The following is a 22,234-nucleotide window of genomic DNA, read 5'->3' on the forward strand; positions in this document are numbered from 1 at the left end:
AAATCAAAGCAAAAGCTGAGACAAATAGTTAGGATGTTCAGGTCAAAAGCTTATACATACTAGATGAATGTGGGTTTGGGAGAGTGTTTTATTCAGTTTTACCTAAGGGTCTAGACATGACTGAGCTTGTCTGAGAAACCTTGTTACTATAAGTACTTTCTGAAATTTTGTGTGTAGATGGGTCGTGATATCCATCATGTGTTATCAGGCTAGGAAAGAGGGGATTATGAGAAATTTGTTTTCGAAAAGGGCATTGGATCTGATAAGACAGAAAAAGATTATCTGGACAAACAGTGCCTGAAGTTTCATTGGCTACTTTCAGTCGTGATGGGAGGAGGGGCCTAATCCAACTGGAGAGAAGGATATCTGTTCCTTAATTGGGGAGACAACCTCTTTCTTCCATGCTCTACACAGATGGAGCTTGAAGCCATCTTGCTACTATGAGGGGACAAAGCTACACAACAAGGGTTCCTGAGCAGTGGGGCCACAATCCTGAGACACACCTCTGGAGCCTTCCCCCTGTATGGACTTTGGTATGTAAGACAATATATTTCTTAATTCTGTAAGCCAGTTTTAATTGTGTTTCCTGGACTTAAAGCCAAATGTACTTTAACTGTAAAGAGTGAGGGTTCACATTATAATCTTCTCTGAATCATAACAATTTTTTTAAACACCATGCACTTTGTATTATTTTGATTTTTTTAAATAAAATTTTAAGAGATCCTTGTTGTTTTCATAAAGGACCACCTGATGTAGAGATTAATCTTTCTCCTATGCTTCATAAAAAATGAGAAAAGTTTGGGTTCTTGGAATTTCAAAGATAAATCAACCAGTTGATTTAATCCATTTAGTTAAAAAATCAATTAATTCTGTAAAAGTTTAGAGATGTTAGATCTTTTAGCTATCACAAGGGTAATCAGTGCTTTAAATGGCTTATTTCAGTTCCTAATCAGTTGTGTGCCATCATGCAGATAGGGTATTATAACATTAGAATTTAGTAACTAGTAATATTGTACCAAAATGTGATTGTGCGGCCAGAACTCAATGAAGCAATTTTCAATGCCCTATAAATAGCAAGACTCTTTGCAAAACAGAGGGTCATATTCCTGGCAAACGTGTCATAGCTAATGTCCACCAACTGACTAATGTTCATTAGCATTCAACACACTCACAGATTGTCTTTCCGTGGGCACTTCGACTCTTAATTTATAGTTCTTTGTGATGTAGGAGAAATAGCATGTTCTCTGAGGCCAAACTTGGGCTGAAATCCCAACTCAGATGCTTATTAATGCAGTATTAAGTACTTGATGCCTCTAAGCTTCAATTTCTTCATCTGTTAAACAGAGATGGAAAACCAAACTATATAATTAGATTGTTATGTAGATAGAATTTATATGTAAAAAAGCTAACAATGTGCCTTCACGTATGAAGAAATGAATACATGTTACTTGCCTTTCTTTCCTTTCCCCTAATTTTCCTTGATAGAGGTTCTCAGAACCAGAATAGAAGAGTGAACCTAAGTATGACGTGAGAGAAAGGATATTCAGAAACTTCTATGAATGTCTGGTAAGCTGGTGAGACTGGCCGTCAGAGACCTATTTACATGGTTCTGAGAAGTCTCCTGGGAAAGAAGGCAAGATTTGTGGCACTGGGAGCAGACACAACTGAGCATGTGTGGGGTACCGTTGGGGCTGTACAGCAGCAGTCAGGAGCTGAGATCCCTCTAGGTTAGGGTGGGGGAGTGGGGGCCACCCCGGCATAGATCTTATTGTCAGAGGGAAGGTGATACAGTGAATGTTGATCACAGTGTTTTGTTCTATTTTCCCAGTCACTGTCTGAGTTCTAGAACAAAGCATGTAAAAAAGCAAAAAACAGTTTTTCACTAAATTCTACAACTCATTTAGAGATGGGCATACAGCTCAGGATCACCTCAAACAAAATGCTGCCCAAGGCTATTGAAGTCATTCTCTGTCCTCTGAGTCCCTACTTCCGTGCCCCACATAGGACAACTCTAGCACCATAAGAGCTCAGAGAGTTGGTGATGGGGCTGGAGGACCTATGGGGACCCAACAGACAGGGGATCAGCACTGGTTGACCTGCTAAGGTGCTGCCAGCCGGGAAAAGCAGCACAAGTGACCATGGTGCACAGAAGAGGGAACAGCCGCATTGGGGAGCAGGAATGAGGGCCCAGGTGTCCAGCTCCATATGTGAGACACAGGCCTGCAAACTACAGCTGGGGGTAGGCTTTAAATTATTTTATCACTTTTTTGGGCATGAAGATATTCAAAGAATGATATTTAGAAATCATTGCAACTCATAATTTCAAAAAATTATTTATGGGAGTATATATATTATGTACCAATATAACTTACCCCTGAAATTCATTTACTTTATGATTGCATGTATATTTTAGCATCTGGAAATTCTAAAAATCAAAATGTTGAACATTCGCATTCCCTAATGGAAAGAAAGAGCGAAACGAACAATTGTTAGTTTGGAGTTGAGGTGTCAGCTCAGGTAGACAATGTGGACCAGGACCTCGAATCACATCTTGGCCACATAACCATGCTCAGCCACAGGGATAATAATCTCAATGCCATTTATTGAGTGCTTGCTCTATGCTAACTCTGAGCTACTCGTTTGGAATATAATATGTCGTTTACATATGTCTATGTACAACAATAGCCCTGTGGGGTGGGCGTGATTATTCTCATGTTACAGATGGGGCTCTGAGGACTTAAGTGACTTAAGTCACGTGGTTGTTTGAGCAGATGAGTTGAGATTTAAACCCAGGTCTTTCCAGCTATAAACCTGTGCTCCAAACCACAATCCGGTGTTTCTCATCACAAGATCATGTCTGATTCTAGTTAAAATGTTGATTACTGGGCCCACTTCCAGGTCTTTAGACTGGCAGCATTGGCACTAACTGAGAAACTGCTAGAAATTAAGTGTCTCAGGTCCCATCCCAAACCCACAGAGTCGGAATCTGCATCTTAACAAGACCCCAGCAACTTGTATACACACTAAGGTCTGGAAAGCCAGGCCCTATACTATATTTGCCTTCTCTGCCCAGGGACATTTCAAATATATCCATTTAGTATAAAAGCTGTAGTTAGTTCACTGCCTAAGATCATCTCGGGGCTTTGAAGAAAGACTAACCAACGCAAAATTTATTCATTTCTCTTTGTGACTGGATTTATATGATATCAAAACAATTGGTTGAAAAGTGCACAATTCAGGCAGGCAGATCGTCTGATACCATGGTTGCCCCAAAGACTCTTTTAACAAAAAATCTACATTTCAAAAGAAATGACCCCATTCACAGTAGTTGTGTGAATAGCTACAGCCAGCATCTTTCTTTAAGACAAGGCCAAGAGGACCACTCCACCCCTCTCTTGCCCTCCCCCACCATAAAGTTAACTCAGCATGAAGTCAGGCTCACATCAACTGGTTGAAGACTGTTTGTCTAAAGAAACAATTCCAGGACAGATTATATGCATAAGAGACTCTGCTTTTCCAAGGGATCCGGAAATGTTTAGCTTTGAGTAACCTCTTTACAAAATCCAGAACAAAAAGCTGTGCGTTGCTGAGCATCTAAACAGTTTACATTAATTGCGGCAAAAGAAGTCATTTTTCTCATTGTTGTTCCTGGCATCTGGGAACCTAAGAACATCTTATTACCTAAGAACATTGTGAGGGAGAACTTGAGTTAATTTGCTCCTAAGATGACAACCCACGTAACACCTAGCGTACGTGCTTTGCAAAAGAGTTCAAAGGTTTGGTTTAAGACCTGTTCCTGGATGAGAAGGAATGAAACTAATTACCAGAGAATGGTAGTGATAATTAAGACAGTGTTATGATTCACTGAGAAAAACCTGGGTTATGAACAACGAACACTGTGGCATATAAATTACCTGAGAGCAGAGTTTAATGATGTGTTCTCTCTTATTAATTGCTCATTTGGTGACGTGATCTATAAAAGTTATTTTTTAAAAGAAACAAAAGAAGTCCACTGTCTCATCGCAGCCTAGGCAAATATTACACATTGCAGAATTTTATGACCTTGGAGCATCTTTACCTAACCTAGCATTTATCAGCATGAACTGTAATTGGGTTTTATATTTTTGCATGATAATCATGAGATACGATCCCATAGGAAACGTCCATAACTCTAAACAGTCTTCTATTAAACAGCATAAGTTGAATTTTATAATTTAGCACACTGGTTATGTTCACTAATTCATGTAAAGTGTTTTCATCTTTGATATTGTCTCTTCTAAATCAAATCCAAAATGAAACTTATTTCTTCTGGATTAATATATTTTGGGCCATGGATTGGATTTACATGCACCTGCTAAAACAGACTGCAATGAACCGGATATGATCATTTTGGCCATCTTCCCAAACAATCCCAATCACAGAGTCTAAATGCCAGATGGAATGATACAGTGGCCATGATGATGGGATCACAGCTCAGTCAATCAGCGAGTGTAACTGACATCTATCCAGCTTCACCAGCTGGTGGGTGAGAAAAAGTATTAACATTTACAACAATGTTTCCTAAATTTCAATAGCCCTGCCGCTCCCCCCAAACCTGTTCACAGAGGTAGTCCATTTCCTTTCAGAGATGCTCGTCCTCAAATATTTCTGAATGTTTTTAGGGGGGCTTACAGGTGTAACCCAAAATGTCCCTGGTCCCCACCAGTTTATAGGCTTGGGAAAGTCCGCTCTTTCTCTAAGAGCTTTTGAGGAGGGGGGAGTGGACTGCCTGACACTAAAGCGGAGCCGCTGCTTAAGGCCTTCTGCTCTAGGAAACCCAGGCATCCCTCTTATCTGTTGTTCTGCTGTGCTGTGCCCACTGCTTCCCAGTTTCCCCTGGAGCCCTGAGCTCTGTGTCCTGATGCACCACAGTCTCTGTAGCTGCCAGTCTCCTCTGGGCCACCTACCTCTGCGCTGCCTCCATCTGGGCTTCTGGTGATCTTTCTCCACACAGTAAGGAAACTGACATTCCTTTCTTGTGTCAGCCTCTCTCAGAGAACAATCTCAGAGTAGAGAAGTGTAGGACCCTGGCTGACAAGTTTCTGTTTCATTTAAGAAGTCTTTTCCTTCACAGAGCAAAACCTCATACTGTATGTGAACCACTGCCCCCAATACTCACAAACACTCAGATGCCAAGGGGATCAAAGGATGGGCTTTACTAAGGCTTGCTTGGTAATGTTCAAAATGCATGGCTCTCTATAAAGGTGGAGTGGAGAACTGAAGTGACATCTGAGGTCAGCACGCAGCTTCCCACTCTCTCCTTCATGAATTAAAGATGGCTGAGTCTGCAAGTTAGAGGCAGCCTGACTTATCTACCCAGTCATCGGTCAAATTAAAAGAGTGGATGCATTGTGTGGGGGATGCAGTGGAGTGGGGTAAGGAGGAAAAGGAGTGTCATGTAACTCCATGGTGTGGCAGCTGAGTCTAGGCTCTGTCTAAAAAGAGCCACTAAGCTGCAACAATATTTATGATCCATTCACTTTGTGAACATAGTCAGGATCACAGCAGCGTTTGCATCCCAGACAGAGATCAAGTTATGAGAAACATGCTCATCTAGGATGCCATTCTTCTAATCATTCACTCATCCAACACATATTTGTTAAGTGCCTACCTTGTGTCAGGGACATATATAGTGTGGATAGATAGATAATGATAAGATAGATATAGTCTACAGGGCAGATATTATTCTACATTCTATGGAGTTTGATGTTAAACAAACAAACAGATAAATATATTAATACAGATTTTATTATGCCTATGAAGGAAAATAAGAGGAGATTAACAATGGAGTTAGGGAAGATGTCTCGAGGAATTATAATAATATCTTATATAATATTATGTAACATAGCTTATATAATGTTACTTTGGGCCAGGCACGTGTGCTTACTCATATAATCCTCAAGGAAACTCTACAAAATAAATACTACTCATATCTCCAATTTTATAGATGAGGAAACTACAGAGATATTAGTTAATGAGCCCAAGGTCACACAGCCAGTAGAGGTGGATCCTGGATTTGAATCCAGGATTTAGGTTGAGACCGAAGGATAAGTAGCATTTACCCAGATGAAGAGAACTGTACATGTGAAGGTCATGAGGCGGTAACAACATGGCGCATTTGAGGAAGTGAAAGATAGCCAGTGAGTGTCGTGAATAAGAGGACAGTAACAGAATATGAGATTGGAGAGGTAAACAGGAACCCGATTATGTAGAAGATTTTTCCTTCTTTTAAAAAACTTGTGGTATAATTTACATAGAGCAAAATTCACCTTTTTTTTTTTTTTTCTGCTGAGGAAGATTCACCCTGAGCTAACATCTGTTGCTAATTTCCTCTTTTTTAGTTGAGGAAGATTGGCCCTGAGCTAACATCTGTGCCAATCTTCCTCTATTTTGTATATGAGTCACCGCCACAGCATGGCTGATCAGTGATGTGGGTCTGTGCCCAGGATCCAAATCTGCAAACCCAGGCTGCCAAAGTGGAGTACACTGAGCTTAACCACTATGCCACAGAGTTGGCACCCCAAAATTTCCTTTTTTAAGTGTATATTTCTCTGAGTATTGATATGCACATATAGTCATGTAATCACCACTATAATCAAGATATAGAGGAGTTTTGTGAAACCTCAGAAAATCTTCTATTGCCCCTTCATAGTAAGAACTCTTCTCTCCTTTGGCACTCACTGATGTGTTTTCTGACTCTATAGTCTAATTTATTAGAGTGTTATAGAAATAGAGTATACAATTTGTAACCTTTTGAGTCTGACTTCGTTCACTTTGTGTAATATATTTGCGATTCATTCATGTTGTTGTGTGTTTCAGTAGTTTGTTGCTTTTTACTGCTGAGTAGTATTCCATGATGCGGAGTTGAAGGCCATTTAGATTGTTTCCAGCTTGCGGTTATTATGAATAAAGCAACTAGTAACATTCAGATACAGGTTTACATGTGGATACAAACTTTCATTTCACTTGGGTAAATACCTAGGAGTGGAATTGCCGGGCCGTGTGGTAAGTGTATGTTTAACTTAAGAAACTTTCACACTGTATTCCAAAGTGGCTGTGTCCTTTTGCTTTCCTGCCACCAACGCATGAAAGTTCCAGTTGCTTCACATCCTTACTCGTGTTAGTTATCATCAGTTTTTTGAGTTTTAGAAGTTTTAGCCATTCTAATAGGTACATAGTGGTGTCTCAATGTGATTTTAATTTCCCTTTCTCTAATGGCTAATGATGTTGAGCATCTTTTCAGGGACTTGTTTGATAGCATAGTTTAGGTCTTCTACATCTTTATCAATGTTCTTCAACTTGTTCTACCAATTACTGTGAAAATAATCTTGACGTTTCCAACTAAATTTGTAGATTTGTCTATTTCTCCTTCCCATTCTATAAGATTTTGCTTCATATAGTTTGAACTTTTGTTGTTATGCACATACACATTTAGGATTGTTATGTCTTTTTGGTGAATTGATCCTTTATAACATTATGTAATACTCTTTCTTATTATCCCTGCTAATATTCTTTGATCTGAAGTCTATATTTTTGTCTGATATTAATATAGTCACCTTAGTTTTCTTTTGAATAGTTTCTGTGTACATATATACATTTATATGCATATCTTTTTACAACCGTTATTTGTGACTTAGTTCTTTGATTTAAAGAAAGTTTCTTGTAGAGAGCATGTAGTTTGCTTTTTAATCCAGTTTGGCAACCTCTGTCTTTTAATTGGTGTGTTTAGACTGTTTATGCAATTACTGATATACTTGGAACAAAACTGACCATCTTGCCATTGTTTTTTATTTGTTCTATCTTTAAAATTATTATTCCTCTCACGCTACCCTCTTTTGGAGTGAGTATTGTTATGATTTTATTTTATCTCCTCTATTGGCTTACACCTTTTAATAACATTTTTAGTAGTTACCTAGGATTTACAATATAGAGCTTTAATTAATCACAGTCTATCTTCAAATACTATTTTACCACTTCAAGTATTGTGTACAAATGTTACAACTGTATATTCTCGTTTCTCCCTCCTATCCTTTGTGCTATTTTTATACACTATAGTATATTTTATGTTTAGACATACTATAAATACATAATACATTGCTATACTATTTTTGCTTTGAGTACTCAAACATGTTTTAGAGCAATTAACTAAGAAAAAACAATTTTATATTTAGTTTCATTAATGCCATTTACACCATTCTTCATTTTTTTGTGTAGATTCAAGTTTCTGTCTGTTACCATATTTCTTCTGCCTCAAGAACTTCTTTTAACATTTCTTATAGAGCAGGTCTTCTGGGAATAAATTATTTCAATTGTTGGGAAAAAACCCTTTACTATGACTTCATTTTTGAAAAGTATTTTGACTGTATTTAAAATTGTCTATATTGCCAGTTTTTTCCATGCACTTAAAGATGGAATTCCATTGTTTTCTAGCTTAAATAGTTCTGACAAGAAATATGCTGAATTTTCATCTTTGTTCCTCTGGATGTAATGTGTGTATTTCTGTCTGATTTCAAGGTTGACCTTTTGCCTTTGGTTTTTAGAAATTTGAATATGACATGTCTATGTGTTGTTTTTTAATTACTTGTTTTAATTTATCCTGCTTTATTTTCTTTGAACTTCTTGGATTTGTAGTTTGGTATCTTTCATTAATTTTGGAAAATTCTCAGCCTTCACATCTTCAGATACTTATGTTCTTTTTCTCTTCTCCTTCTAGAATTCCAATTGTATAGACTATTTGATACTGTACCATACCTCGCTCTCTTTCTGTTTTTTTTGGTTTTCATGTATCATAGCTCTTGAATATTCTACGTTTAAGAAATATTTTCTCCCTTTGTGTTTCACCTTGGTAATTTCTAATGGCCTATCTTCAAGTTCACTGATTCTTTTCTTGGTTTTGCCCAGTCTAATGATGAGCTCATCAAAAGCATTCCTCATATGTGTTACCATATTCATCATTGTTAGCATTTCCATTTGATTCTTTCTTATGATTTCCATCTCTTGGTTGATATTATCTATCTGTTCATGCATGTTGTCTGCCTTACATACTACAGCTTTTATTATATTAGTCATATTTATTTTTACATTCCCATCTGACAGTTCAAGCATATGGATCAAATTTGAGTCTGTTTCTATCGATGACTTTGTCTCTCAACAGTATATTTTTTTCTTGCCTCTTTGTGTGAATCATAATTTGTGGTTGAAAGCCTGACATCTTATGTGGGACAGTTGAGAGTGAGATAAACACTATTTACCCCTGGGAATGAGCATGCATCTTCTTTTGCTAGGTATTAAGTGTCAGGGGTTGAGTCAGTCTAGTCAGGAGTTGAGCTGGGTTTGTGCTTTGTTGTTGCTATGTTTACCCTCGGTGCCTCACAGCTTCAAGTTCTTCTAGAATTATTTTGTATTTAGGGTTAGGGATTGGTTTCTGGAGGATTTTTCTCAGTGTTCCTGTTCTACCTTCAGCTTTAGACATTCCCTGTCATCCTTGGAAACACAGTCTTTCTCCATGCTCCTGTCCCATACCTCGTAGTAGGCTGCTGTTGTTTGTTACTCTGTGATTTCTAGTCTGGTTTTGGGACCAGGGTGGAGGTGTTTTCTGTTGGCCTGGTTTAGCCCCAGTCTTGGGCAAGTACTTTGTTCCTGGGTCTCTGTAGTGGGAGCTTTTCAGTGACCTTGCTCCTCCTTACTGGTAAAGGATCTCCAACATTCTGGGCCCAAGGTACTTTCCTGCCCCTTCCCCAGGGGTAGAATGTTTTCTGTGTCCTTTCCCCAGCTGCAATGGTTCTTCACCTATGCCTTGAGCATGACAGAGTTTGCTTCCTAAAGCTTTTGTTCCATAGAAGAGATAGGGAAGAACAGTCTGGGAGTAGCTTGGTGCTTTTCTTGCAGTAGCTGCTGTTCCCCTTCCCAAACCTTCACCATAATGGAGATTTTCTCCAGTCTCTTGCTTTGACCTCGTCTCTCATATGAACACTCAGTGAGATCTGTGGGGAAAAATCTGCTATTGTATCTGCAGCTACTAGGGGTTCCATATTCTAATGCCAGCCTGTGCTTGGCCTTTCATAATTTGTTAAAAATTTCAGCTCACCATCTTTTTCTTACTAGCTTATGTGGAATGCAGCATCTGTTCCAGGTAATTAAGAGCTCCTCACCATCTCTCCTTGGAGACACCTGTCTTCTTAGATTTCAGCGTAGTTGGTTACCTTGTGACTTCTGCTCTTTGAAGTGTTCAAGAAGAGTTATGATTCTGTAAATTATCCAGGTTTTTCTTGTTCTAAGCGTCAGAGTGACTCTCCAGTTTTCTACATTCTAAGTGGAAACCAGAAGTCTTCTCATGTAAACCTTTGAGCCGTGCTAAGGAGTTTGTGTTTTATCCCAAATGCAGTAGGAATCTATAGAAGGGTTTAAACAGAAGATTAGTTAGTCTGGATTTATGTTTTTTAAAGATCACATGTTTAATATTTATTGGGCATCTGCTATGCACCAGAAACTGGAGTTTCTAAGATAAATTTAACAATAGCAAGAACAATGCCCTCAAATTGTTCGTAATCAAGCAGATAAGTCTTACTGACTATAACAAATAGCTAAAAAAAATGTAAGTCCTATAAATGAATCTTCAAGCAGAGAGCTCTTGGAGAATTAAGGAGGGAGAATTGCATTTTGGCACACAGGAGTAGAGATAATAGAAGACAGCATTTGAATTGTGTCTTGAAATTTAAGTAGGATATGGTTTCAGAGGAACCTTGAATGAGTAAAGTGAATGTCTAAGGTTTTCTTGTAACTTGCTTTCTAAATCACATTATTTTAATTTTTTATCTTTTATATCTAGGCAAAAATGAGTTGTTAAGAAAGGAAGGAAAACCTTCAGGTTTATCAATCAACCACCACCACCAACAAAAACTAATACAGAGCTAAACTAATAGTAATAGTATTAATAATAACTAATAATAGTATCTGCTTTGGGGCATAATATATTTATAATCACTTTATTTTGACCACAGGGTTAGCAGTTCTGTGAAGGAGAAAGTGCTCTCACTTAGAACTAATCATCATAATCATATTGCAATCAAGTTCTGATTATCTGCTCAAGTTCTGATTATCTGCTCCCAGGTTTTTAAAGCTGTGGGCTAAGAGATTGTTTTGTGTCCTGTTTTCCATTTGTGGCTCTGTGGCTACTTTCTTTAATTGTTTAAGTCAAAACTCTTTGGACCCACTCAATTTACCTCAAGTAACAAGGGGTTTTGTGTAAGGACACATCTGCGTGGGTCCCCAAAGAAAGATGACAATTTGTCTCAAGAAGAATAGGTACAGTTTATTCAGTTGGGCCTCATGGAAACAAGAATGGAGAAGTCATCAGTAACCTAGAAAGCTTAGTTTTGTGGAATTCTTCTAATGTATCTCCAGAAACCTGAGCCTGACGTATGGATTGTTCTTTTTTTTTTTTTTTTTTAAATCTTTTTTTTTTTTTTAAAGATTTTATTTTTTCCTTTTTCTCCCCAAAGCCCCCCAGTACATAGTTGTGTATTCTTCGTTGTGGGTTCTTCCAGTTGTGGCATGTGGGACGCTGCCTCAGCGTGGTCTGATGAGCAGTGTCATGTCCGCGCCCAGGATTCGAACTAACGAAACACTGGGCCGCCTGCAGCGGAGCGCGCGAACTTAACCACTCGGCCACGGGGCCAGCCCCTGGATTGTTCTTTACATATGTTTTCTGATTCCGCATATAAGCAATTCAAGGGAAAAAATACTACAATTTCGGATGGTGGTTCTTTTCAGGATAAAAAGTGGGTGAGAAGTGTAGTGTCCTGTATTTCTTAGGCTGGGTCTGGTAGTCAGCTTCTCATAGCTGGTCATTAATGCCCAGGTAATCTTCTGATCACAGGTGATCTTTGGCACAGGAAACTTGGTGCACTGCAATTGCCCCAGGCCAAATTTTGTCTTTGGATGAACTTGCTGCTCTTGCTGAAGTCAGTGGGAAAGCTACTCATCCATGCATATGAAAACCCAGGTTTCCTAGACAATATTGTTTTGCAAAGAGTAGCTCTAGAGAGGAAAGTGTTGTGCAAAATGAGATTGACAGAAAAGAGGGGGATTTTCAATAGCTTGATAGTCTCAACTTTGGTTATATTTATTTTAACAAACATTTAGCACTATGCATTTAGAACTGTTCTCAGCAATATTCAAAGATAAAGAGAAACGTAAGACTTATCATTTTCCTGAAAGCCTACAGTAGACATGATCAATTCTGAAATAAATTAATATTTCCATAGCACTACATAATTAACAAATTGCTTATATGTGCAAGTATATTATATACTTTTTTAATATATATAATACATATACATATATGTCTACATATGCACATATATTTTCATGGATTTCTTCTCTTATTTAATTCTCACGACAGCTATCTAGTGTAAGTGATATTATTGCTGTTCCATTTCACAGGCATAAAAAAAATGAGTTGTCCAAACTTTCTCATAAGCTCTTGTATACTATTCCATCACTACACTTACCACACTGTGTAAACACATCTGCATATGTAGATATGTCATCTTCCCCAGTGGACCAGGAGCTGGGGAGCCTGGACAGAGTCCTCTTTACCTTTATATTGCCAGCACCTAGCACTCATTGATTGTCATTGAATCTCAGCCCCTTGTATCCAAGTTACCCACATGGTCATGGAATAAATGTTCTCCTGGGTTCCTAGGGCTGCCTGTCAGTCTTCACTCTTGGTGCCTGGTGGTCCCAGTGCCCCCAGCTGTGCTGCATGCTGCAGATCCCAGTTCAAGGTAGCCTGCCCAGGTGTCCTCATTATCCTCCACCATTGTTCCCTTAACCTCCTTCCTGCAAACTACCTGCTTGATGCAGGTGACTTCAGCTCTGTCAAAGTCTATCAGCAGATTTCTCAATATGCCCAGCTCATCAGAGCTGAGGAACACAGGACAGCAGCAACTAACAAATCTGGGATCCTCCTGTAGGTCAGTCCCTATAACTCATTTCTTTAGATACGTTATTTCATTTACACCTCACAAGAACCTATATAGTATTACAGATGAGAAAACAGGTTGCAAGAAGTGGTGTTTTGCCCAAGATGACACAACCAGCAAGTGGCAGAACTGGGATTTGAACCCAGGTCTCTGACTCCTGAGTCCTTAACTATTAAGAATAAATATCTAGACTTCTTACTTTCCTGGATGCCCTTGTTAAAGGACTTATCTTGCTTTTGAATGTTGAGTAAGATGTTTAGAGGATGTGAATAAACCCGTCCAGAGCAAGGTGTTAGAGAGGCCTGTGCAATTATTCATTTTATCTCTTGTTCCTTTTCCCCACACCCTACTCCAGAGTGTGAGTTTCTCAAAAGCTGTGACTGGGCTTTATTTGTTTGCACCTTATGCTGAGTGCATTGCCTAGAACAGAGTAGGTGCTCTAAAAATGCTCGATGAATGATAAATAAAAGACGTTCTTTGCCCACATGCAGTTTGATCTTATGACCTTTACATGCTAATGCCCCATTCAACCTTGTACACAACTTACTAATTACTATGATTCTTTCCACAATAGTACAGTTGCATTTCCTCAGCCACAGAGGAATAGAGCTTTTCTCCCATTGAAAATAATCTAAAAAATAGCTATCACATGCCTGAGAATGGTAAAGGCAGGTCTACACTTTTGAAGGCAGCACATGGGATGATTTTGGTGGCATCCACGTAGCTCCTACCAGGACCTTTAACAAAATAGTGAAGGAGGGAGGGTTGATCTTTAGGCCCCTTCCATCTCTTTCAGGTCCCCTATCCTGTGCTCTGTGTCATCCTTTCCTTTGTCATCTAAGAAACTGATGATATCCCTTACAGTTCAAAGTCCTACCTTTCCTCTCCATGATCTGTGCTCCCAAGTTTCTCTTCTCCTCCACTCCATTAACATATCTGTGTCCCCACTGGCTTATCTCTTCTAGGGGTCAAATTATCTTTTTGTGCAATTTATGTTGATTCATGAATGATTGACAAACATTCATCCCTTGGTTTTCTTTCTAATTAAGACAAAAAATATTTAACCAAAGTGATTTTTAACTAGTAAAATAAGAAGTATTACTATTCTGGTTGCTGAGGACAAAATATCAAGCCAAGTCCATGCCCTCATCGAACTTTCATTCTTGCTATGGAGAGATGAGAGACAAAGAAATCAGTAGGATAATAAGCAAGCCCTTCAAGCTCTGTCTTAAGTGCATCAAGTCCTTCAGTATGGGATCTATTGGAAAACTGCAGATTCCACAGGTCAAATTTCAATGGGAAGGCTCTGTTGGCTGCTGCTGCTGCTGCCTTCTGATCTCAGTGGCCCACTTACTTTCTCTGAGGGCCCTGGGAAGTTATTTTCTTTGTTTACAAGAGAGCTTAGGCGGTGATGTGGTGGATCGGAAAAAGGGGCTCTCCTGAAAGAGGCTGCTGAGGCCTTTTCTTGTATGGTAAGGAATTGGAGTTTACATTTATTGTTTCACCCGCAAAAGCTCTAAGAAATAATGCCCTTACAAAAGATGGCTCAGACATCCCTCCTCTGCCATTTGGGGATAATGACTGTTACCTGCTACCCAGGCTGACCGTGGGGAGCAGGCAAAGAAGTAAATGTCCTTGCCCAGTGGCTGTACACAGGAGGTACTCAGGATAGGTTTGATACTTTTCTGTTTCTTCCCTGATATTAGGGGAAAAATAAATGCACAATTGTCATATAAGGGCAATATTGAAGGCAGTGTCATATCTCCAGCTCAATAGAACGAATATAGTGACAGAAGTGGCCAATTCATTGGTGGTGCAGAGGAGATGATCATAGATATGTTCTTTGTAGTATTTGAGTTGGACTTTGAAGAATGTGCAGGATTTACTCAGATAAAGAAAGGAGGTGGGCTAAATAGAAGCAATTGCACATGCAAAGGCACAGAAGCTTAAAACAACATAGTTCCATATTACCAGAAATTAGAGTGCATTTATTCATTAGTTAATTTATTTATGTGTTCTTTCAGCTAATATTTATCCACTATCTACTATGCATTAGGCACTTACCAGGAGTTTTATTTATGTTATTTTTACCTTATGTCTTACTGCAAGTTAAACCTACAGAACTCGCTTCTTACCAGCTCTTAACAAGCAAAGGGTGATGTATTAAAGAACTACATTCAGCTGGAGAACACTGGTCTGAGTAATTCTGAACCTGCTCAGGACTTCCTGAGTCTTTTTCTGACTTATAGAACCATTTCGCCACTACCTTTCCCAGCTCCAGAGGAAGCCTCCTTGTTTTCTTGCATATAATCCGTGTCCTACAGTCATCTTCATCTAATGAACAGCAGAAGACTATAACCAGTAGTGATGGCAAGAGGAACAGCCAGAACTTTCCTTACCTTTAACTTCAGACCCATGGAAGCTTGGCAGATTCTGCTGCATACCCCTTACTGAAGTGAGGTAGAATGTGCTTTGTATTTCTACAGTGATGGCACAATTCTAAGCAGGTATTTGGGGCTCATAAAAGCCTCACCAAGTTCCATGTCTCCAGCTTTCATCCAGAGCCACAAAGAAGTTAGGTTGTTAAATCCCTTTAGGAATATTCTATCTTTGACATAGACCCTTGAGTGGACGAGGGTAGAAAGACTGCATCAGGAGTAGATTTGGCTACTTACAATGGAAATTAAAATAAATAGATTAAAGAAGACAGTGGTTTATTTCTCCTGTCAAGGAAATGCAAGGCAGCCATCCAGGGAGAAAGGGGAGCATCACCATCATCCAAGGTCGTTCTTCTCCTATCATTCTGCTCCGCCATCCTTGGTATGCATCTTCCCTTTTCAAGTTCAACTCATGTTTCAAGGTGGCCATTGAAGCTTCAGTCCAAGAATGAAAGGCAAGGAGGAAGAGCAAAATGGAAGTTCCTGCCCACTGCCTGTCCTTCTTTTAAGGCACTCTCCGAGGATTTCCACTCAGTAATTTTTACTTCCATCTCATTGACCACTCCCAGCTGCAAGGAAGGATAAATATGAACTTTTAGTTGGGAATATTTTCACCTGGAATAAAATCAGGCTTCTTTCTGAGAATAAAAAGAAGAGAATGGCTAGGTAGATGAGACTCAGGGCCACTGCTCAGCTCTTGGAGTCAATAATCAAGTTCCATTGGGCTTTGAAGTCTCCAGAGTACATCTGGGACTTGAAGTCGGGGGAATAAGGCACAGAGTAGGTATCTTTTCTGCTATAACTTCCAACTCTATTCCTTTTCCAGACACCTGGATAAAACTGTTCTGGAAAGTTAACTAACAAAATATAATAAGCATCAGTGAGAATCTAAGAGTCAGCATCAAATAGGGAATGGGAATTCCCAAGAAGTTCCGTAGATGCCATCCCTCCTAACCACAGAAGGCATATGAAAAAGTTTTTTAACTGAGTGGAACTAAATAGAGGGAAAGAATCATACTCTTTTCCCAGGTAAGGAATATTTAATTTACCAGTCATTTGTTGACTGCCTGCTGGGCAATGCCTGAATAGTTATACAAGGCATAGAAGAAAAAAAATATGATATGATTCTTTCTTTCAAGTTCACTGGGAAGATAAAACATATAAAACAGTTACTACTTGAAGTAGGTAGTTCAAATCCCTTTAAACAAATCAAATAGGTCAGTAATGGGGCTATAGGGGCTGCAAGAACAGGGAGAGGCACAGAGGCTGATGGACCATGGTGAGTAGTCCAGTGTGTAAAAAGAGGACAGGTAGACAAGAATATCATTGTGCAGCCCAGCAGTGCAATCAGGATCCATTACGAGGCATCAAGCCGAAATGAAGAAGTCGGAAAAGCTTGGAGTTGAAGTGGGTGACTCAGAGTTGGTGTCTTGATATCCAGCCCAAGAAAGAAGGTAGAGTAGGAGTTTGGTTATTAAGTCAAATGTTGGGGTGAATAATAGTAGAAGAATGTGGTACAGACTAAGACACCTTTTTCTAGAGTTTAGCACAAACAAGTCTACTTAACATGGACAGAGATGAGATTGATGATCACGGGACAGGGACCACGCTCCCTCCACTCTGATTCTAAGCCCCCTGCTTTAGGAAAGCAGGTATGTCCTGGGAGTTATGTGCAGCAAACAGGAGTCTATGGGAGGTTCGCAGTGTGATTGCAGGCCAGGCGGAGACATTGTCAGATGCACCTAACAGTTGCACGTGAGACTACCTACTGCCTGATGCTGGGTTAATTGAATGTCTTCTACTAACAGTCCCTCTATTTTTGGTTGACCTCACTTGAGATGGTAGCTTTGACATTACACCTAGGGAATCTCTGATTTCCGGAGAGAACTTTCAGACAGTTGGAGGAAAGACCTTACTGAAGTATGAGGCACCAAGCTCTTCACCTCTGTAACAGGTGTGGGGCAGAGAGCCTCATGCCCAGGCTGTATAGTCAGGCAGCATAAGCTCTTTGTGGTCTCCACAGACACCAACAGTAGGTCTTCTTTTCAGTGACTAGGTCAGAAATATATTGCCCTTCGGGAGCAAGCAAAGTTAAGACCTGAGTATCAAGGTGAGATTAATGACCTCGCAAAAGATTGAAATAATTCTTTACATTGTAGTAGAAGTAGGTAAGCATGAAGTAGAGTGGCAACATTTACAGTGTGCTTACTGTGTGCCCTCCACAGTGTCAAGTGCTTTTAGTAGAAGCAGCTACCAGTTTTTGAGCATCTCCTATGTGCCAAGCAGCGTGCTAAGTGCCGTGGGAATATAGCTTCTACTTTTAGGACATCATGCTTGACCCCACTTTTTGTAGCTTATCACAACCCTGCAGGTCACATACTATTGTTTGATGTTTTGCATATAAAGAAACTAGGGCTCAGAGTGGTTAAATGACTTGCTCAGAATATCAAATCAATTAAGTGACAGAGTTAGAATTCTCTCCCTGGACATTCAGCCCATGATCTTTCTATGATACCCACTGTAATTTCTTGAGAGCAGACGCCACATCCTTTTTCATCTTTATGCACCACTATTAGAAAAATAGCAACTGGTGTTGCTGCCATGATGAGGATGAGCATGCTGAAGAATTGCCTTTGGAACCCTTTGCTAACAATGAGACTTTGCTTTCAAGATGGAGTCTTCAGCTCCAGCCACATTTTGATTGGAGTGTTGGATTTCCTGTCAGGTCCAGAGCTTATTGATTTTATTTTCCTTGCTTTCTCTTGCAGCAGCTACCTTTCAGGTATCTGACTGAAGTCACGCTGAGACTTAGAAACCTTGTGGCCTCGCGGTTTGAGATTCCCTGCGCAGGCAGTGCGGCGACAGTTCTTGAAGGTAATTAGCTCAGTTGACCTCCCTCTTCTCTCAAAGCCTCAAGAACTTGGCCAGAGAAGCTGTGGAAAGTGTGAGGCAAGAAATTAAATTTACCCTGCTCAACAGTCATCAGTGAGCAAGCTGAAGCACTTTCTGACGGCAAGGGCCGGCTGCCCTCTGTGTACAGAATCGCCCTACTGCCTGGGGTCATGTCAGGAAGGCTGTATGCTGATCTAACCATTACCTCACCACCCCTTGAGAGATTCGTGGGGCCTGGAAGGAGCACAGGAATTGGTGGAAAGGCTCCAGCTCAGCCCACCTGCTTGGACGTCACGGGGCCAAGACAGTCTTGGTTGCTCTGATAGCAATGTCACAAATCAGGAGACCTGGCTGCCTTGTGGTGAGACCGAAGCTGCAGCCCAGAGCCTGTACAATCACCTTTGTGCGCTGGCGATTGTAGGCAGCACATCTCTCCTGGGGCGATCACACATATTTACTGATGTGGAAGCACTGATCTCATTGCTTTTTAAATAACACACCATCTTGATAACTCATTAAATTCCAGTCATTTGCTGCTGGCTTCCCAGAATTCGGGAGAAGTTCTTACCTTCTTCTTAAGGTCTCTAATAAGGCCTTGACATTACAGAACACCTTCCTGAAAGAATCTCAAAGCTTTAATATAATTCATCCTATCCTCAATTTACAGGTGGGAAAATGGAAGCATCAATTAAACAACTTGCCTGTGGCACAGAGTAGGTGTGGGGGAAAACAGGTAGAACCTGGATAGGAGTATATGGGAACTCTCTAGACTTTCTGCTCAATTTTGCTGTGAACCTAAAACTGCTTTAAAAAATAAAATGTATTATTTTTTTTTTAGAAGGTAGAAGCTGCACCTAGCCACTAGGCATTCTCCCTAGGCAGACCATTTCTTGTTTGAGTCACAGAAGATCCAAGTCCTAGAATATTCATAACTTGCAAGCAATTGCTATTCCCCCACCACTGCTAACAACTTAGTTTATTTTCATTCATTTTTTACGTAATATAGTAACTTTCTTTTCAACAACAACTAGAAAGACCCAAGGTAGATTTTTATGCAGACTGTCTGGTACTGTGTTGGGCTTGCGGGGGTGAGGTGTAGGGAATGTAATTTTAAAGCCACTTGCATCATGTGCTAGGCCAATAGTTTATCCATTGCATCATATCGTTTTCCTTAAAGTAAAGAATGATCTTCAATTTAGTTCCAATTTCTCCATCCAGTTTGCTACATAATGTGTTGAATTAAAATGCAGCATATGCATAAAATACATTTTCTTTTTTTCTCGTTTACTTCACTGACTGCTCTTTCTCAGTCTCCTTGTCTTGATCCTCCTCATCTCCCAGATCTCTTAACATCAGAGCGCCCCAGGGCTCAGTCCTTGCTCCTCTTCGTCTCTCCCACCAAACTGACTCCCTTGGTGGTCCTACCCAACCTCATGTTTTTAATTGCTATTTCAAGCATATGCCTTCATTCCAGACCTCTCCATTGAACTCCAGACTTGCCTAGTTGACTTCTTCAGCTCAATATGTCAGAAGTAGCATTCCTGATCACCTCCTGCAAACCTGTTCCACTCACAGCCATCTCATACCTTTGATGACAACTCTATCTTTCAGTGTTCGGACCAAAATCCTTGGAGTCATCCTGGATTCCTCTCTCTCTCTCTCACTCCTCATTCCACCAATCAGGAAATCCTGTTGGCTCTACTATCAGAGTATAGCCATAATCCCACCACTTCCTACTGCTGCCATTGCTACCACTGTGGTCTGAGCCACCATTATCTCCAACCTGGATTTTTGCACTAGCATCCTGATTCTTCTCCCTTGAGTCTTTTCTCAACATGGCAGTCAGAGTTATTATCTTAAAATATTGTTAGGTTATCTTACTCCTCTGCTCAAAATCCTACAATGCCTTCCCATCTTCCTTGAGTAAAAGCCAAAGTCCACACAATGGCCTCAAGTCTCCACATGATGCAGCCTTACTTATGTCTCACGCTCCCTTCCCTCTCTGAGCTCATCTTCTGCTATTTTTCCCCTTGCTGACTCTACTCCAGCCAAGAACCAGATACCTCAGGCTTCTGCATATTCTTGCCAAGCAGACTTCCACCTCACGGCCTTTGCACCAGCTGTTTCTTCAGTCTGGAATGCTCTTCCTTTAAATATTTGCATAGTTAACCCTCTTACCTCCTTCAAGTTTTTCTCAGTTCTCAAGATGGCAAACTCTCCACATTAAATCCATAGAAATGATAGAAGAGATACTTTTTAAATTAATAAAAATATGTATTGTTGTTCTCAAAAGTAGAAGAGAATTCTCAGCACAATGGAAATAGTGAGCATTTTCCAAAAGACAGAAAGCAATGGGGTTGGATTAGAGCAGGAAACTGCAGCTCAGAATGTGAGCAATGGCCAGTAGAGAGCATTGCCATAGAAGGTGGAGCCGGCAAGAACTTGAAGAAGGTGAGAGGGTTAACTATGCACATATCCAAAGGAAGGTATTCCAGAGAGAAGAGAGTTTGGTGCAAAGGCCCTGAGGTGGAAGTGTGCTTGTGAGGAATAGGCGGGGACTCCATACCCAGGAACAGGGAAGCGAGGACCAGAGGAAGATCCCGATATACCTGAACCTTTAAAACTCTGCCTTAGTCTTCCCAGAGAGCACGTGGAGCCCATATCTCTGGTGCTGAGACTCCAACATGACAGATGTGGAAGGGAATAAGAAATTGGAAAAGGTAGGTCACTGCATTTAGTAAAAAGGAGATTATTTGGAACCTTAAACAGAATGGTGTAGAAGCATGGTTAGAGCAAAGTTTAAATTTTAGAATTATCCAGAAGAAACTGGAAAATCAGGATCAGTCAGTGGGTTTGAAGTTTAGACTCTAAACTACTAGTGTAGGAGGCTAAAGGTCTAGGAAAAGTGAGCTAGTATCTAGGGGAAATAAAGACAGTCCTCAGTGTAAAGGCTCATGGAAGCTGCCCTCCAATGCAGGTCTGCTCTGTTAATAAGAAAAAGGTTTGCTGAGGAGGAAAGCACCCCGTGGGGAGGAGGGATGGGGCATGCACCCTGGAGGGGAGAGGCGTGGGTTCTCTGAAGGGGTGTAAGGAGGTGGGTAGGTGCCAGGAAGGAGAGCACTATGGAGAGACCTCCTTGGAAGCACTTCACCGCCCCAGTCTCGCTCCCTTGGAGTAGAGTGAAGATTTCCCTCTCGGAGCACACATTCCAGAACTGTGGTGAGGGCAAAGCAAGTAACATGGGAGAAGAAAATGTCTTTTATTAAAAAATAAGTGAAAACCGTCAGTTACTTAATATAACTTTAATATTCCCTGAAAATACATGACATGACACACTTAGAATAAATCAAATAACAGCTTTTCTATGAATAGTTATAAATGATAACATATTACAGGAAGTCAAATATGGGGCAAAATTAGGTCTCATTAATGTCAAACTGAAAATATATAATAGATAAACATTTATAAAATACTTGAATATAAAAAAACCCAGAAACTGCATTGAAAGTGAAACCTACTTATATCACTGTGGGTTTCATAATACTTTCTCACCCACAACATTTCGGTTAATAACGCCCTGGCTTCCTGCCTTCAGCTGAGAGATTTCCACAGCCACCCTTTTGGAAAATGCCATAATGTGCCTTTGCTGCCCAATAATTACATGGGACAGTTGATCTGTGGGCCAATTTTAATGCAGAACACCTAATAACACGACCTCTTTCTCAACTCTTGACCTGTGGAACCGCCAATTCCTTTCTCTTTCTTTTTCTTATTTTTAGTCTGAACAGATTAAGTCCTTGCCTCATGTTTGACCATTCATTCATTCTCCATCTGTAAGCCATTCACGTAGTACTAGACACTGTCCTGAGCTCTGAAGAT

At 40.2% G+C, this 22,234-nt stretch overlaps 1 long non-coding RNA gene across 2 annotated transcripts in view; it reads left to right on the forward strand.

The window, feature by feature from the left end:
• Positions 1 to 214: 214 nt before the first annotated feature.
• LOC106783371 (uncharacterized) overlaps positions 215 to 22,234 on the forward strand; it is a 79,853-nt gene continuing 57,833 nt past the window's right edge. For both annotated transcript variants that reach the window (XR_001381137.3, XR_001381138.3), the window contains exons 1-2: positions 215 to 533; positions 18,232 to 18,337. This is a non-coding gene — a long non-coding RNA (uncharacterized lncRNA). The remainder of the gene's footprint in view (positions 534 to 18,231; positions 18,338 to 22,234) is intronic.

This window comes from Equus caballus, chromosome 7, assembly GCF_041296265.1.
Source record: "Equus caballus isolate H_3958 breed thoroughbred chromosome 7, TB-T2T, whole genome shotgun sequence".
Classification (NCBI taxonomy): Eukaryota; Metazoa; Chordata; class Mammalia; order Perissodactyla; family Equidae; genus Equus; species Equus caballus.